The sequence below is a fragment of the Propithecus coquereli genome, unplaced genomic scaffold (assembly GCF_000956105.1).
Source record: "Propithecus coquereli isolate 6110/MARCELLA unplaced genomic scaffold, Pcoq_1.0 Scaffold572, whole genome shotgun sequence".
NCBI lineage: Eukaryota > Metazoa > Chordata > Mammalia > Primates > Indriidae > Propithecus > Propithecus coquereli.
In genome coordinates this window covers 588685-604546 of record NW_012151641.1, presented here as the reverse complement: position 1 = coordinate 604546, position 15862 = coordinate 588685, and the positions used below count along the sequence as shown (strand labels likewise).

Below are 15862 nucleotides of genomic sequence, written 5' to 3'. Positions count from 1 at the left end.
CCTGGGCCCCTCCCTGACTCAGTCCCCGCCCGACCCCGGACTTCCAGGCCCAGCCTCCAGCCGTGCCCTCCCGGCCTGTGTGCAAAGGTGCTCACTGGTGCCCCCGGACTCACACAGCCTCTTGGGGAAAGACGCTGAGGATGGTGACCAGAGGAGAAGCCCCCACTTTGGCTGTTGTCCACCTGTGACATCCTCAGGGGGAGGCCATGGGACCTCTCCCAGCAAATGGCCGGGACACTGCCGGTGACTCACAGTCCTGGTGGGCTCAGGGTGGCGTGCTGTGCCGCGTTGTGTGGGCTCCCAGGGCTGCTCTCACACATTCCTGGGGGCCCAGGGCTCCGGGCAGATGGGACCTCCCTCCAGTGATGTCAATGCTCCCTAGACTCCATCTATGCCTTTCCGGTACCATCTAAAATGCCACCGTCCATGCTTTGTGGACTAGGCCACGTGGGTCATGGGTGGATAGGGCCCAGGCCCTCCGACAACAACAAGGGGCTGACGTGTGACAGCAGAGCCAGCCTTGCCGAGGCTTTGACAGCGAGTGGCATGAGGGGCCGCCTTGGCCCAGGCCTGCCGGCATCGGGAAGGACTCCAGGCTGGCCAGGCCTCCAGGTGCCACAGCTTGCTGGTCACCAAAGAGGGCACAGGCTTTTGTCCAGAGGCCAAACTACACAGCACTTTGACAAGTGGTTTTTTGGGGGAGGGAAAGCAGAAAAGGGAAAAAATATGGGATTCTGAGAATTAGAACAAAGGTTAAGGTTTCATCTTTTCCCCAAATGTCTAAATAACCTTTGAAATTTTGCAAATAGTTTTAGTGAAAGGTAACAGAGATTGACCACTGTTTCATACTAAAAATGAAAAGAAAAACCTAAACCATCTAACCATGCAGCAACCTAAAAATAGATAAGTTCTGAGAGGAAAAGCCTGCAGGAGTCTCGGGGGTTTGCAGAGCAGGAGCCTTCGGGAGACAGAAATTGCCCGGCTGGAGCTCCCGACCACCCAGCAATGAGAAAGGTCTTGGCTGTGCTCCCTCCTGGCAGGAGGGAGGAAGGGGAACCGCCGAGAGTCACTCCACACATGTGTGCCCCCCATGCACACCGCGCACACACGGACACACAGGAAGAGTGTCCACGGCCTCCCTCCTCCACGTGGCTGCAGCTGTGGGTGGGGGCAGGGCCGGGAGCGACAAGGCTGGGAGCCCCCAGCACATCACCCTCTTGCTGCCTCCTTCAACCCACTGCGGACTCGGGCTCCCTCGGCACCCATCCCGGGAAAGAGGTTTGTGGGAGGTGCCACGTGGGCTCGGTCCCCGCGTGGGGCCCGGCCATCACCTTCCTGGCTGTGGCTGCAGAGCCGGGTGGTCCGCGGTGTCCCTCTCCAGAGCCCTGGGCAGGAGGCCCCGCACTCAGGCAGTGCTCGGCCGACAGCCATGCTTCAGACACGGAGCAGAGACCCCGGGGCAGCCCGGCCTGGACACCATGACCCCATCCCCAGAGGCGCGGTGTCTGGAGCACACAGAGGCACCCGGGTCCATCCCGGCTCCCCCTTCATCTGGTGAGCGGATGGACAAATGACCAGGGGGCATTGTGACCGCATCAAGGCCTTGCCCACTGCCACCACTCTGAAGAGTGTCCTGGCCGCAGGCTCTCCCGGGGACCAGATGGCCGGTCCGGAGCTCAGACTGTTGGCAAACAAGCTACGTGTGAACCCCTGACCTTGCCCGGCCCCGCGTGCCAGCGCCATCTCTACGTGTGTCGGGCGGAGCCTCTGCCGGGCGCTCTGCCTTCCCGAGCGACCACAGGGCCCCGGGCAGCCACGGCCACCACCAAGAGATACCTCAGCCTCGTGGGGCCACACGCAGGCCCATTTCCAGACCCACTCTGGGGGAGGACAGATCCACTCTCATTGAACTGGGTAACCACACCCGAATCAGGAAATAAATTCGAGGGCAGAGGAAATATCTTCCCGCCACTCAGGGGGCCACCCGGAGCTCAAAGCTCTGCAGGAGTCCCTCCCCATGGCCCGTTCCTTGTCAGGTGTGACAGGATCTCCTACACTCAGCCCTGTTTCTGCCCCCTCCCCCACCCAGCTGGGACTGAGAGCCAGCTGGGCAGGGCCTGGGCCCGTCCCTCTGCCCCCACCCTGCAATCCCGCAGGCAGCAGAGGAGGGGACGGGGAGGGGGGGGAGGACAGACAAGCTGAGCCTTCCTGCCCTCAGCCCCCTAAAGAGACCCAGCCCAAAGCAGGCTCAGGTTAAAGGAGGAGTGAAGTCAGGCGTCATATGAAGTGGGGTATTTCATTAGTGAACTCAGACCTGTTTTGTGACAGGATATCAACGGGTGGCTTTTTACGACCTAAGAATGAGCCAGAAGTCGTTTGGTTTAAATTTTATCCAAAGCGCAGCAGAGAGGGAGCCCCATGGAGCATGTCTGATGGGCTGTGCAAGGGGACAGGCGGTGTGCTTTGGCTCTGCCCCACGTACCCCGTGTCTGCAGCCTGGTGGCCTCCCACAAGACACACGGCCATCGCGTTAGCAGAGATGCGTGTCAGCGTCTCCTAAGAGCTTGGAGAGAAGCATGCATCCCCAAGTGACGTGTTAGGAAAATTGGCAGCCGTGAGCCTGTACCGCCCTTCTCAAACGGGAGTAGCACGGCGGCACCTACCCCCGTTACTTTGAGAAAACATGTTAAGACACCGCCTGCATTGAGAACAGTTGATCTTTGTAAAAATCAGATCTTAAAAATCTGGCTTTGGAGATAAACGGATTTACATTGTTCCTCCTGAGTGCTTCTCAGAGAAGATATTTCTGATGATCATTTTAAAGCCCTCATCGCAGACACACATTCCGCAATACCGGTGACAGATGCGTGCGCCATGCCCCGAATAGTTTTCTGAACAACCAGCACTTTCTAACGGCCATCGATTTTGCAGCTGCCTTGGAGGCAGGAGCGTGAACACCTGGGGCTCGGGCGCGTAATTGGGTCTGCGGCTCGGCCACTGCACCGTGCAAACGCTCGCTCTACGGCTCTCCGCGGGCCACTTCTGCGGGCCTCTCTGACATGCTTAAGTAATCTTTGCTTTGGGCCTCTCCACAAACTCTGATGGCGTCGCTGCGAAATGCTCCCTTGGGTGGCGAAGAGAACTAGTTTATGGAGGAAAATCAACAAGTTGTACGACTATGGGCGCCCAGGCACTTTGGGGAGGACACGATGTACGCCCGCCCTCCGAGAGAGGCGCCCGGGCAATATCTTCCCGGGCCAGTGGTCTATCGATCGAGCCCGGCCTGTGATGCGAAGAGTTCCCCAGCGGCCGGTGTATTTTCCTCCGGGCAGCGCCGAGAGACAAAGAGAACTGGGAAGGTCACGGGGAAGTCTGGAAGGAGGAAAATACTGAATATGGCCGCGTCAGTCCACTGACAAGTACTTATTTACTGTTCACATGGAATCCGACGCAGCCCTTGATGTCTGTGGGGAAGAAAGGGGTGTGAGCAATTAGACAGTTCGTTCCTCCAGGTGCTGCAGGAATTGGCGAGGGTGTCCACGAGAGGAAGACACAGCAGAGCCCCTCGAGGAGCAGTGGCGATAACTTATCTCCTTGAAAAACGTGTGGAATTCCAAGCCATGCTCCATTCTCGGGCAAGACCTGGCTTTGGAGACTGTTGGCACTCAGCAACCGATCACCTTGTCTCCCTGAAAAAAAGGGTGAGGTGGCTTTGCCTGTGTCCTAATGGGAGGTCAGTGTCTGCAACAGCTTTCTAGCATTTTCCTTCTTGGTTATTAGTCCAGATCGGAGCCACCTGTTCTCTTAGAGTCCCCAGAATGTGAAGACTCAGAGGTACCTGGCGTCATCTGGTGTCATCTGGCGTCAGGTCACAGATGGAAGACAGCGTGTAAGAGTGCAAGGCCAGTCGGATGGGCGGTCTCGGTTCTCTCACCCCAACATCAGCAAATGCTGCCTACACGGAATAAAGAACTCGGGGATTTTTTTTTTAACACTCAAAAATTTGCTTCTTAAAAAGTATTAAAATAAAGAACTACTGCAGACAAGTCAAAATTGTCTAACTTCTCAAAAAGCTATTAGAAATATATCAGCCTCTCCTAATTCAGAGGGTGATTCTGAAACTCAGGCTAATTTTATTTCAAAAACCACTGACTTCCTGTGACCTCAGCTTTCTCATCCATAAAAAAAACCGTAGTCCCAGCTACTCGGGAGGCTGAGGCGGGAGGATCACTTGAGCCCAGGAGTTTGAGGTTGCAGTGAGCTGTGATCACACCACTGCTCTAGCCACAGCAAGATTCCATCTCCAAAAAAAAAAAAAAAGCAACTAATGCCTTGAGCCTTTTCCAATTCTGGGATTCTAAAAGTCAACAAGACCTCTAGAACTATTTGGAGTAAATCTCAAAGAAACAAACAGAAGACGCAATCGCAACTGCGCAGGGCTCTCCGAGCATTCTACCTCCGCTTCCCATCGGGGAGGGGCTCACTCGGGGAAATGAATGAGCCTCTAGGAAGAGGAACAGGTTAGAAGAGAGAACGCATTTTTCTATTCCGAAAGCCATAGTGACCACCGATGTACGTCTGTTGGAACCGGCCTCCTCTGATTTTGGAATTAGGCAGAGACTCTCCTAGACCGGGGACCCTGATCCACAGATGATCCTGACAGTGGCTTCCTCAGGTGCCCATGAGGTCGGAGGGAACAGCGGGATGGCGCGAGTCCCCCAGTTGCTGTAGGCCTCTGGCTGTTACGGGAAGGCTGTTACGAGGAGAATCCACACCACCAGACCCTCTGCGCACCTCGGCCTGCAACGTCCTGGGAGTGACGATGACAAGTACATGGGAAATGCTTGGAAACGCCTGTCTGCCCAGCGGCCTCCGTCCTGGGGAGAACGCTGGGCCTGGGCCAGACGCATTAACAGTGCGGGACGATCCGGGAGCCCCTGGGCCCCGGTTTCTGTGTTTGCCACAACCTAGTGACCCCGTTTCCACACACAGACCTTTTTACCTCCAAGAGCTAACGTCTCACCCACCTGCAGAACTGTCTCCGGGAGAAGAACCAATGACATTTTAGTCCTGCGCACTGTCGTCCCGGAAGCACCGCACTAAAACAATTTCCAAGCTGCTCAAAGCAGACACAACGATCTCATTTTACATGCGAGAAAAGTAGAAAAGGTAAGTCGTTTTCCAGGTTACAAAGTACACCAGCAGGGAGGGCTGAAATTATTTGTCAATTCAAGCAATACTGAGCTCCTTTGAAAATCTGATAATAAAATAAGGGGAAAATGCAATTTATGCTTAAGATAATAAAAATGGCACACTCAGGGCCTTTTGTGTGTGGTTCTAATGAGGCTTGGTGGACGCATTGATTTTCAGAGTCCGCTGCCCCAGTAAGAGCTGGAACATCATAGGAAACCTCTGTCCGTGGGCGAGTGCGCGAGTCCAGTCCTGACGCTGCCCGAGCGCTGGCGCCAGAGCAGGATGGAAGCAGGAGAGATGCAGATTTCAGGGATTCAAACCAAACAAAACTGAGAGCACCCCAGGGCCTGCAGGGTGCTGGATTGGGAGGGTGCTGGGCCGTGAGTCGGTGGCAGCTGGGAGAAGGGGTGGAGCGGGGAGGGACAGGCTGGAGGAGCCCCCCAGTCCCTCTCTCTGCACGCTGTCCCCAGAGACACCCTGGGCACAGCGCAGACTCCCCACCGCATCCTCGGGGTGGCATCATGAAGGCAAAACCCTGCTGGTGCGGAGTTTGTAGGACGGGGGACTGAGCAGCTGTCCTCCAGTTCTGCCAGAAGCAGATTGGGAGGGAGGAGGTGGAGGGACACGTTCCTGGGGAAGCCTCCTCCAGGCTGGGCTTTCCCCCACTACAGGAGGAGCCAGTGGTCACAGTGGCCCTGTGCAGCCAGAGTTCTCCCCACCTCCTCCTCTCCTTGGGGGACATGCAGGTGGGGTCTCAGCTCTTCTCGAGGCTTATTACCAACAGAGCTGCTAACACAACTGGGAATGTGAGGCCACAGGTCAAATAACCAGACCCTGGGGGCACAACTGCCACGGCCTGAACATAGCGCTGGGGACAGTGGCATCTGATGCACCATCACTGGGTCCGACGGAGATGCACAGCCCCAGTGCAAACAGCAGGCCCCACTCCGGAGGGCTCTCATGGGGAAGGAAGAAGGACAAGGCCTCAGGTGAGGTCTCAGTGGAGACACTCCCCTCCCCGCTCGGGCGGCCGGTGGGCGCAGATGCCGCCCGCTGCCCCTGTGGGGGAGGCCCCCTCAGCCAGGCACCGCAGCTCCTGCCCTCCGTCCCCCCAGCACCAGCTGGCAGCCCAGATCCCAGAGCACCTCCTCGAACTCCACTATAAATGAAGATGATTTTCATATAAACAGCAAATCATTTCTGAGTCCTCCTAAATTTTTCATAGGTAGTGATTTCAGAGTTGACAAGCTGCAGAGAGAATTAATTTTCTACCCACTTTTAAAATCCTGGAGTTCTTTTTGCAGGAACAAAGGGCTGTAAAGCACTCAGAGGAGAGGACAAGAGCTTGGTTTCTTCCACAAGAAGGGGTCATGGCGCTAAGAGGCAACTCCACCCTAGAAGGAGACTCTGCCCCCCTCAAGGGACTCCGTCCTACAGCAGGGACACGCCCCTGCAACGCTACTCCCCCCTCAATCCCCAGCTGAAGTTTCCGGATCCCTCTGATGTATGTTTGATTTAGGGAGGATCCGACATCCCGGGGAGATGATGGACCATTTCCACCAGAATGTTCCAGAACCCAAGGCGCTCTGCTTCTCTGGGTAAGGCAGGCTTCTGAGGAGCAGGGACGTCAGGCTAGAGATTCAGGCATCACTGAAGCTGCACAGGGAGCGTCCGAAGGCTGAGGGGATGGGAGTGGCAACCACAGCACAGCTGTCCCTCCCCACAGGAAGCTGCTTCCCCAACGTGGCCACGCAGCGTCGTCCGCATGCCCTGTCCACGGGCCCTGTCCACAGGCCCCCGAGGACTAACTCCACTGCCAAGCTCCCTCCACGGGTCACACTGGCCACAGCCTGGAGCCTTGGCATGGCGAGGTTACCATTTTACTTTGAACAGAATCGTGCGTGAACACGACAGTGGCACAAATGACATCCTGGGAGATTAGTGGGAATTTTCCTGGGCTAAGAGAGGACACAAAGCGGCTAACGGGAGGCCCTTGAGGTGGCTTTGGAGAAGGACGACACAGGCTGGTGTGTGAACGGCCCTTGTCCTCTAGCTGAGATGGGACACAGGATAATGAGCACCTCACGGCCCCGAGTGGTCACTAAACAGCTCAAGGATCCAGCAGACGGTGGCTGTGCTCCCAGGGCTGCCCTCGAAGGCGAGACACCCGACCACACAGGACAGGACACAGCTCTTGGGCATGTGTCCGTCTGTCTGTCCACAGAGCCTGGGCAGAGCACAGGCCTTAATTTGGAAACGGGGTGTGGAGACTTCACCCCACACCTGCGATACACCTGGTCATACCTTGGGGCCCTGGAAAGCACTCACCGTAGTGCCATGGCTGCCGTGCCCCCGGGAGCTCCTGGACCCTCGGGACCCACTCCTGAGGCCCCTGCCCCATTGGAACTGCTCTGGGGTTGGACGTGTATTTCCCACACTTGACAACTCTCTCTTCTACCCAGTTAAATATTAATAACAGAATCAACAGACGGGACTCCACTGTACACTCCAAAGAGCCACGTATTAATTGTTTAATGAGAAAACAAAGCAATTCCGATAGAGCCATGCTCACTACTTCATCGGACTCAAGTTTAGTAACTCATATGTGCTCATTAGTGCTGTTTGCCTCCCTCAGGGATGCGCTCTGCGCTGTATCACCCGGTGCCATCTCCCAGCGGCGTCAACCCTTCCTGGCAGCTGCTTCCCTAGACAGCAAGGGAGACTCTGGCACCAAGTCACTGTCACGCTCCTGGGGCCCCCAGGCCTTCTGTGGACACACCTGTCCCCTCTGCACACTGCGGGGCCTGTGCCAGGAGGTGAGCCGGGCCCCGCTCACAGCCAGCAAAGGCAGAGTAGGCTGGGTGGGGGCCCCATGCGGCCACCTGGGCACGGGCCACACCTGTGAGTTGGCTGTTTCCACTCCTGGTCACTGTAAGAGGCAAGGCCACACGGAAAGGCAGAAGCATGGGGTTTCTTGGTCTGAGTTAGAAATATAGAAACACTAAAATCTGCAACATTTCAGTTTTTTTTTTTTTTTTTTTTTGTGGAGGGGAAAGAATTCATTTTTATTATTGTTTTTTAAATTTCAGAATGTTAGGGAGTTCAAATGTTTTGGTTACATAAATTGCTTTTGTACCATTTGAGTCAAAGTTATAAGTGTGGCCATCCCCCAGATAGTGTGCACTGTACGAGCTGGGTGTGAAGTTACCCATCTCCCCCTTCCCCGCCACCTGCTTGATCTGATGAGTTTGTTATTTGCACATGTGCACTTAAGTGTTGATCAGTTAATACCAACTTGGTGGTGAATACATGTGGTGCTTGTTTTTCCATTCTTGTGATACCTCACTTAGTATAATGGGCTCAAAATCTATTTAGGATAATACAAGAGGTGCTAGATCACCATTGTTTTTTGTGGCTGAGTAGAACTCCGTGGTATACATATCCCACATTTTATTAATCCACTCATGTGTTGATGGGCACTTGGGTTGTTTCCACATCTTTGCAATTGTGAATTGTGCTGCTATGAACATTTGAGTGCAGGTGTCTTTTTTATGGAATGTCTTTTTTTCCTTTGGGTAAATATCCTGTATTGGGATTGCTGGATCAAACGGTAGCTCTACTTTTAGCTCTTTGAGGTATCTCCATATTACTTTCCATAGAGGTTGTACTAGTTTGCAGTCCTATCAGCAGTGTATGAGTGATCTTATTCTCCTTATCTACACCAACTAAACAGATGGAAAAACATACCATGCTCATGAATTGGCAGAATCAACATTGTTAAAATGTCTATATTACCCAAAGTGATCTACAGATTCAATGCAATCCCTGTTAAAATATCAACATCATTTTTCACAGATCTAGACAAAATAATTCTATGCTTCATATGGAAACAGAGAAGACCCCGTATAGCTAAAGCAACTTTAAGCAAAAAGAACAAATTGGGAAGCATCAGTCTACCAGACTTCAAGCTTTACTACAAGGCCATAATAACCAAAACAGCATGGTACTGGCACAAGAACAGAAACATAGACCAATGGAACAGAACTGAGAACCCAGATATAAAACCATCGTCATATAGGCATCTAATCTTTGACAAAGCAGACAAAAACGTACACTGGGGAAAAGAATCCTTATTCAATAAACGGTACTGGGGAAACCGGATAGCCACATATAGAAGACTGAAACAGGATCTGCACCTCTCACCTCTCACAAAAATCAGTTCACGGTGGATGACAGACTTAAACCTAAGGCATGAACCCATAAGAATTCCTGAAGAAAATGTTGGAGAAACTCTTATAGACATTGGCCTAGGCAAAGAATTTATGAAGAAGACCCCAACGGCAATCACAGCAACAGCAAAAATTAATAAATGGGACCTGATCAAATTAAAAAACTTCTGCACAGCCAAGGAAATAGTCATTAAAGTGAATAGACAACCTACAGAAAGGGAGAAAATATTTGCATGCTGAACATCCAATACAGGGCCGATAACTGGAATCTACATAGAACTGAAGCAAATCAGCAAGAAAAAATCAAACAACCCCATTAAAAAGTGGGCAAAAGACATGAACAGAAACTTTTCAAAAGAAGACAGACTAATGGCCAACAAACATGTGAAAAAATGTTCAACATCTCTAATCATCAGAGAAACGCAAATCAAAACCACAATGAGATATCAGTTGGTTTTTAAACTCATTCTTTCAATCTGAGAACACCCTGAACAGAGGCGTGAAGCCCGCCATGTGCCACTGGAGGGTGATCTAGGGAACACAGCCCCACCCTCCCTCCGAGACGCCCTGGGGACCCCGGAAAGGTCAGACAAGGTCCTTCCTGCTAATGTGACCACCACGGGGGGTTGTGTGTTTCTATTTATTGTGCTACTGTTATTACTGCTACTGTTACTTGGCGTCTGTGCTCAGCGCTGAGGCCGAGGTTTGCCCTCTGGCAGGCCTGGGAATCACCCCCAGCTCGGCCACATGTAGGCGTGACATGTGGGGACAGTCATTTCTCTCTCTGAGCTTCAGTTTCCCCCCTGAGAGAAGAGGAAGAACAAGGGCCTGGGAGACCCTGGCTGTGGACGGAGCTCTAGGTGTCCAGCGCCGTGCACAGTGTCTGTCTGTGGCAGTGCTCACGGAATGGGACTCCAGCGGTCCTTGGTAGGCCCCATCTGGGCCAGCCTTGCCCACGGCCAGGGGCTGCCTGGGGCTGGGAAGCGGAGAGGGTCAGGCCCGAGGGTCAGGAGCAGAGAGGGCTCTTCTGTGTCCCCACTGGCCTCGTGTGCAAACCGAGCCCCTCTGGGTCCACGTATCTCCTGTGCAAAATGCAGCCTGTTCCTCCAGCCGGGCCTTTTGAAAAATGTTGGTAGCGATTACTCTATCATGAACGTTTTAGGGGAAACGTTTGACAAATGTTCTTTGCAAATACACTGGGAAAAACCATTCACTCCTCCCAAAGCAGCACTGCCCACGCGAGATGTAGCTGCAAATCCAGACATAGAAATGAACCCCTTCTGAGCGGCAGCGCATCTGTGTGTGCACACGGCGCGTGTGTTTGTTTCCTCACACCGAGCGTTCCGGCCCCTTTACAGCCTCGCGTCCCCGTGTGAGTGGGCGTGGGCAAAAGGCCCGGAGAACCTTCTCTTGCTTCTCATGAAAAGGCATCTGCGTTGTCAGCGAGTGAAAGAGAGGAAAACATGCACTAAAGTTACATCAAATTAAAGACTGCGAGGTCCTTGGGGGCTCCCTCAGGGTCCTTGGGTCCCCTGCTCCCAGGGCGGGCCCGAACACCAGAAGGGTTTCAGCAAGCATATAATTTAAAGGAATAAACATGGATTTAAAACATTCTTTTAGATACAAATCATGATTTGTGATAAATTCATCCTCGTCTACCCCACTGGCATGATTTAAATGAGCAGAAACTTCCAAGGGTGTATGCCCTGTGCACAGAAGTGTACTGAGGCTTCTGGCAACTCCACGTGACTGAAACAAAAGCTGATTTTGCAAGCACTGCATAGAGCCCGCCGCAAATCTCGCTGTAGTCTTTGATTTATACGCAGGCTACTCTGGCATTTGTAGGCCTGTTAGTTTCCAAAGAGCAGATATTGAGTCAGCTCTGACTTTTTGCAGACTAATTTGTGTGAAAATGCAGTCCTCGCCTAACTGATTTATTTTCACATTTAGAAGTAATAAAATTAATAGTGCAGCTCTCATCTCAGTTGATAAAATTAACTCAGACTTTCTTTTCTAACCAACTTCTTTCAGTTATTTTCTTTATTTTTCAAAAGGGAAGTTATCCCAGTCATTTGATACAAATGGCTTTAATTAGTCTAAGGCAAACATAACCTTTAACGAACACGGGCTCAGGCCTGCTGGCTGTGCTAGCGGGTAACACCGTGCTGCGCTCGCGGCGTTGATTTGTGATGTCACGCGGCACAGTGCAATCCGGGCTGGCATCACAGCGAACCACCCATCACTTGAGAGAATCGTTCCTCTGCCGAGGCCATCAGGAAGGCAGCCCCTCCCCCCACACAGAGTGCACTGTTACCATAAGGGCGGCACGTTTTCCAAACGATGGGGAGGAGGGGACCTAAGGTGACTATGTTCTGTTTGGTGCTACCCGTGGCAGGGCTCCCTCTGGCCGAGAGCACAGTAGGCATTTTCTGGGGAACTTGCATTTTTAATGACTATTTCTTTTAAAGGTATTTAAAAATTTAAAGCAATCAATCCTAGACTTGTTAGGAAACATCTGATGGAAAGGGACCCTTTGCTTGCAAAATACTTAATTGAGGGATCTTATCTGGGATTTCACTTGTCCCAGTTCTACTGGCCGCTTACCAAGTGGGTCAGCTCTTTGTCAGCTGGAACCAGAATCTCTGGCCCATCCGCCCGCCAGCTCTTCCACCTGTACGCCTGACTTTGGACCACCCTCACCCTTGGGCGGCTCCCTCTGCTGCGTAGAATTTGATCCCAACCCTCTGCACTGGCGTCTTATCTTTGAGAGATTCTCTGCTGCATGAACTCTCTCCCCCAGAACAACACAGGGACAATGCAACACACCTGCTCCCTCTGGAATGCCAGCCCCTCGCCCGCCTTTTTACTGCCTGACTCTATCCCTCCCTCAAACTGAGCCCAGGGCCACCCTCTCTGGGACACTGTCCATGACGCCCATGGCGAGGGGAGCATTGGGCGCTGTCTTCGCTCTGCATTTCTTATCTCTTTACAGATGACCCTGAAATCACTGGCCCAAGAGTCTGCCTCCTTCCTGGCGGACTGTGTCCCGGTACTGCGTCTGCCCCGTGCTTGCAGGGCACTGTGGCCGCGGGATCCCACTCCCCTCCCTTGGTGGTCACTTCCCGGCTCAGCGGCCCGTCCTCCATGCTGCACCTGGTGGGGCCAGGTGGGGCATGTCCCCAGGACCCGCCACTGTCCCCGCCTCTGTGCCTCCAGACTGGAGGTTTCTGTTTCTTGGCAACTGCTTCCCTCTCTGCCTGACAAATCCCTTCTCCTCTTCTCAACAGAGCATTCCAAATGCCCCCGGCCCTGAAAGCCCGCGCTTAGAGTGCTGCATCAAGTAACGACTTTATTGTCCTGTGGTTTTAAAAAACGCTATACCTATTTCTGTTCTAGCATATCACATTCAAGTGACCCATTTCATATCTGTGAGCTGTCTGAAAACAGAAGTCACGTCTTTTAATCTTTAAATCTACTTTAAATCAACTGTGTGATGGACACAAAATAGACGTTTAATACACGCTGGCTGGCTGGCTAAATGTGTACATAACCAGCGAACAGCTATCCCCTTGAAGACACAAATGGGCTTGTCAATTTGCTCTTCCTGCATGCAGCACCACCAGACAGAAGGGAAACAGGTCAGCAAGTAAACAGGAAATGGGCTGCAGAGCTTGGCCCGAGCCGAGGCAGCTGGCACGAAGGTTTGCTGTTCCAGAACAAAGTGCCGCACCAGCCATTTGAAGATCCCACTACCAGGTGGCTGGCCCCTAGTGCACCCAGCCTCAAGCAAAAGCTACGTCCCCAGCAGCTCTGCACGTGTGCACAGAGGTCCCGAGTGGGGAGCCCAGGATGGCCAGACACCAGAGCGAGCATCAGCGTGAAACTCAGACAGCCAGGCAACCGTGGGAGTCAGGCTGACAGGGAACAGTGGGCCTCATGCAACACGGGGAAACGCAAGACCTCCTAGCTGGGATCCTCGTCCTGTCCCCAACGGGGCTTGAGAAGGGATTTTAGCCACGAGACAAGAACAAAATGCTACCAAAAAATAACTCTTAGAGAATTTAAACTCTCTAGGATATATGTGTATATATATTTTTATATATAGTATATACATATATCTCATATATAGTACCCTATTATAGTTACATGTCCCAAAGCTCTTTCTTATTCTCTAATTGCTTTACATAGAAAGGGATCTATAGGTATACAGACATAGGTTATATACACAGACACATACACAAAGATACAGATATATGCATAGGTAAAGAATAGAGAACAAGATGTATCAAGATAAATAGATGTTGATGTATTTCAAACAGAAAAAAATGAATGGAGGATTAAAAGACAGTATCTAGTAAATACCCCAAACAGAGAAGAGTGTGATGAACATTTTCAAGAGAAAGGCCTTGGATTTGGCGATGGATTCTTAGGCGTAACACCAAATCACGATCAACAAAGAAAACAATAAACTGCATTTCATCAAAATTAAAAAACGTTTGTGCACCACAGGACATTATGAAGAACGTGAAAAGACAGCTTTCAGAACGGGAATCGTGTATCTGACAAGATCTCTTACAACTCAACAAGACGAACAACCCAGCTTCAACATGAGTGAAGGACTTGAGTTCTCGTTTCTCCGAAGAAGACGTACAAATGGCCAACAAGCCCACGACGCTCGAGATCCGCAGTTGCTGGGGAAACGCAAACCAAACCACAGGGAGAGTCTATTTTACACCCACTAGAAGGCAACCCCTTTTTTTAAAAAAACGGAAATCATGTGCTTTCGAGAATTTGGTGACTGGAACCTTTGCACATTGATGAGGGAATGCAAAGGGTTCGAGTGCTCTAGAAAACAGTTTGGCATTTCCTTAGAAAGTTAAACAAAGAATTAATATAAGACCTCGTGGCTCCACTCCTGTGTATACGCCTAAGAGAACTGAAAACAGGTGTTTGAACAAACACTCGTAGACCGCCGCGAAAGGCAGTGCAGCGCTAACATGTGGCGCCACATAAGTGAACCCACGGACATGATCTTAAGTGGGTGAAGCCAGACACGTGTATGAGTTCATTATGGGATGTCCAGAAGGGTGAAGCCACAGACAGAACATGGGTCGGCATTGCCGGGGCTGAGGGCAGCGGGAGCGGCCGATCCGCAGGAAGGAGTTTTCCCCGGAAGGTGAGACTGTTTGGGGACCAGATGGAGGTGACGGTCGCGTAGCATCGTGAATGCGCTAAATGCCACGGAACCGTTCACTTTAAAATGGTTAATTTTATGTTATGTGAATTTCACGTCAATTCAAAAAAGAAAAAAGGTAAGAAACATGGAGATACAAAAAAAAATCAATCCAGGAAGCTGAACACCCGACTAATAGCAGGTCCAGAAACACAACAGAGAGTGAAAGAAAAGATGTCTGGAAGGTCCGGAAACGCAGGCTTCAGGTGTAACGGCCACAGCGTCACACCTGGACACAGCAGCCAGACGCACTGCAACACCAGTGGTGCACGTCGATCTAAAAGTTACAGAAAAAAAAGTAAAGGTGATTCTCCTATAAAGGACGCGCAATCTGGAGGTGGCAGAGCACAAATGTGGGCCCTAAGAAGACGCTGGTCATTGTGGGTCCAGGGCGAGGGGCAGAGGGCTGCAGCACGGAAGGTTCTAGATCTGGGTGTGCTGCTCTGCACTGGGCATCACACACCACCGAGCTGCCCTGGTGTCTACTTTGCTCATTGGTAGGTTTTTGCCATTTTTCATCAGTCTCACAGGTATGAAGATAATGCCCCGATCCAGCCCGTAGAGCCATTGTTAGACGAATGCAAGGTGATGTTTATGGAAGAGCTAATGGGAGCTGTACCTGACCTTGACCCCTCACGGCGAGACCCCGGCCAGCTGCCCTGCACTCCGCAGGCTCCCAGCCCTCTGCCTCGCCCCTCCAACGCCCATGCTCTGGCCCTCCACGGCCAAGCACACGCCCCAGAGCTGGCGTGCACTGTGGCTCCAAGGAAGAGAGAAGCACAGGCCAAGAGCTGGGCAGGGGACGGTAACCTCGGTGACGGCACATCTCTCGAAACACCGCTAGCCCACCCCGGCCCAGTTCCCGGGGCACGATGGAGTTGAACAAAGGAGGAAGTACACGAGGAAACAGGTAGTCACTAAGGCTGTGCACCCTCAGAGCCAGCGTCCAAACCGACCTGGAGCTCGGCTACTGCTGGTGGCCGTGGAGTTGGCCTGTGTCCAGGACACGAGGGTGGGTGTCCAGGTGGCCCAACAGGGAGCATTCTATCCGGCCTCTCGGGACTGACCTCTGTCACCCCTCACTGCTCCTGCCTGTGCTCTAAAGGGGGCAGATGGGTGAGGAGGGGGCCGCCGTCTCTCCTGCACGTCATTGTCAGTTACTCCACGTGGGGAACCAGAGGCTGGGACAATCTGCCCCTTCTGGGGG

The 15862-nt window shown here is 52.3% G+C and overlaps 1 protein-coding gene across 1 annotated transcript in view; it reads right to left on the bottom strand.

The window, feature by feature from the left end:
• Positions 1 to 15862, bottom strand: part of TCERG1L (transcription elongation regulator 1-like) — a 155531-nt gene that overhangs the window by 53355 nt on the left and 86314 nt on the right. The gene's annotated exons all lie outside the window — the stretch shown is intronic.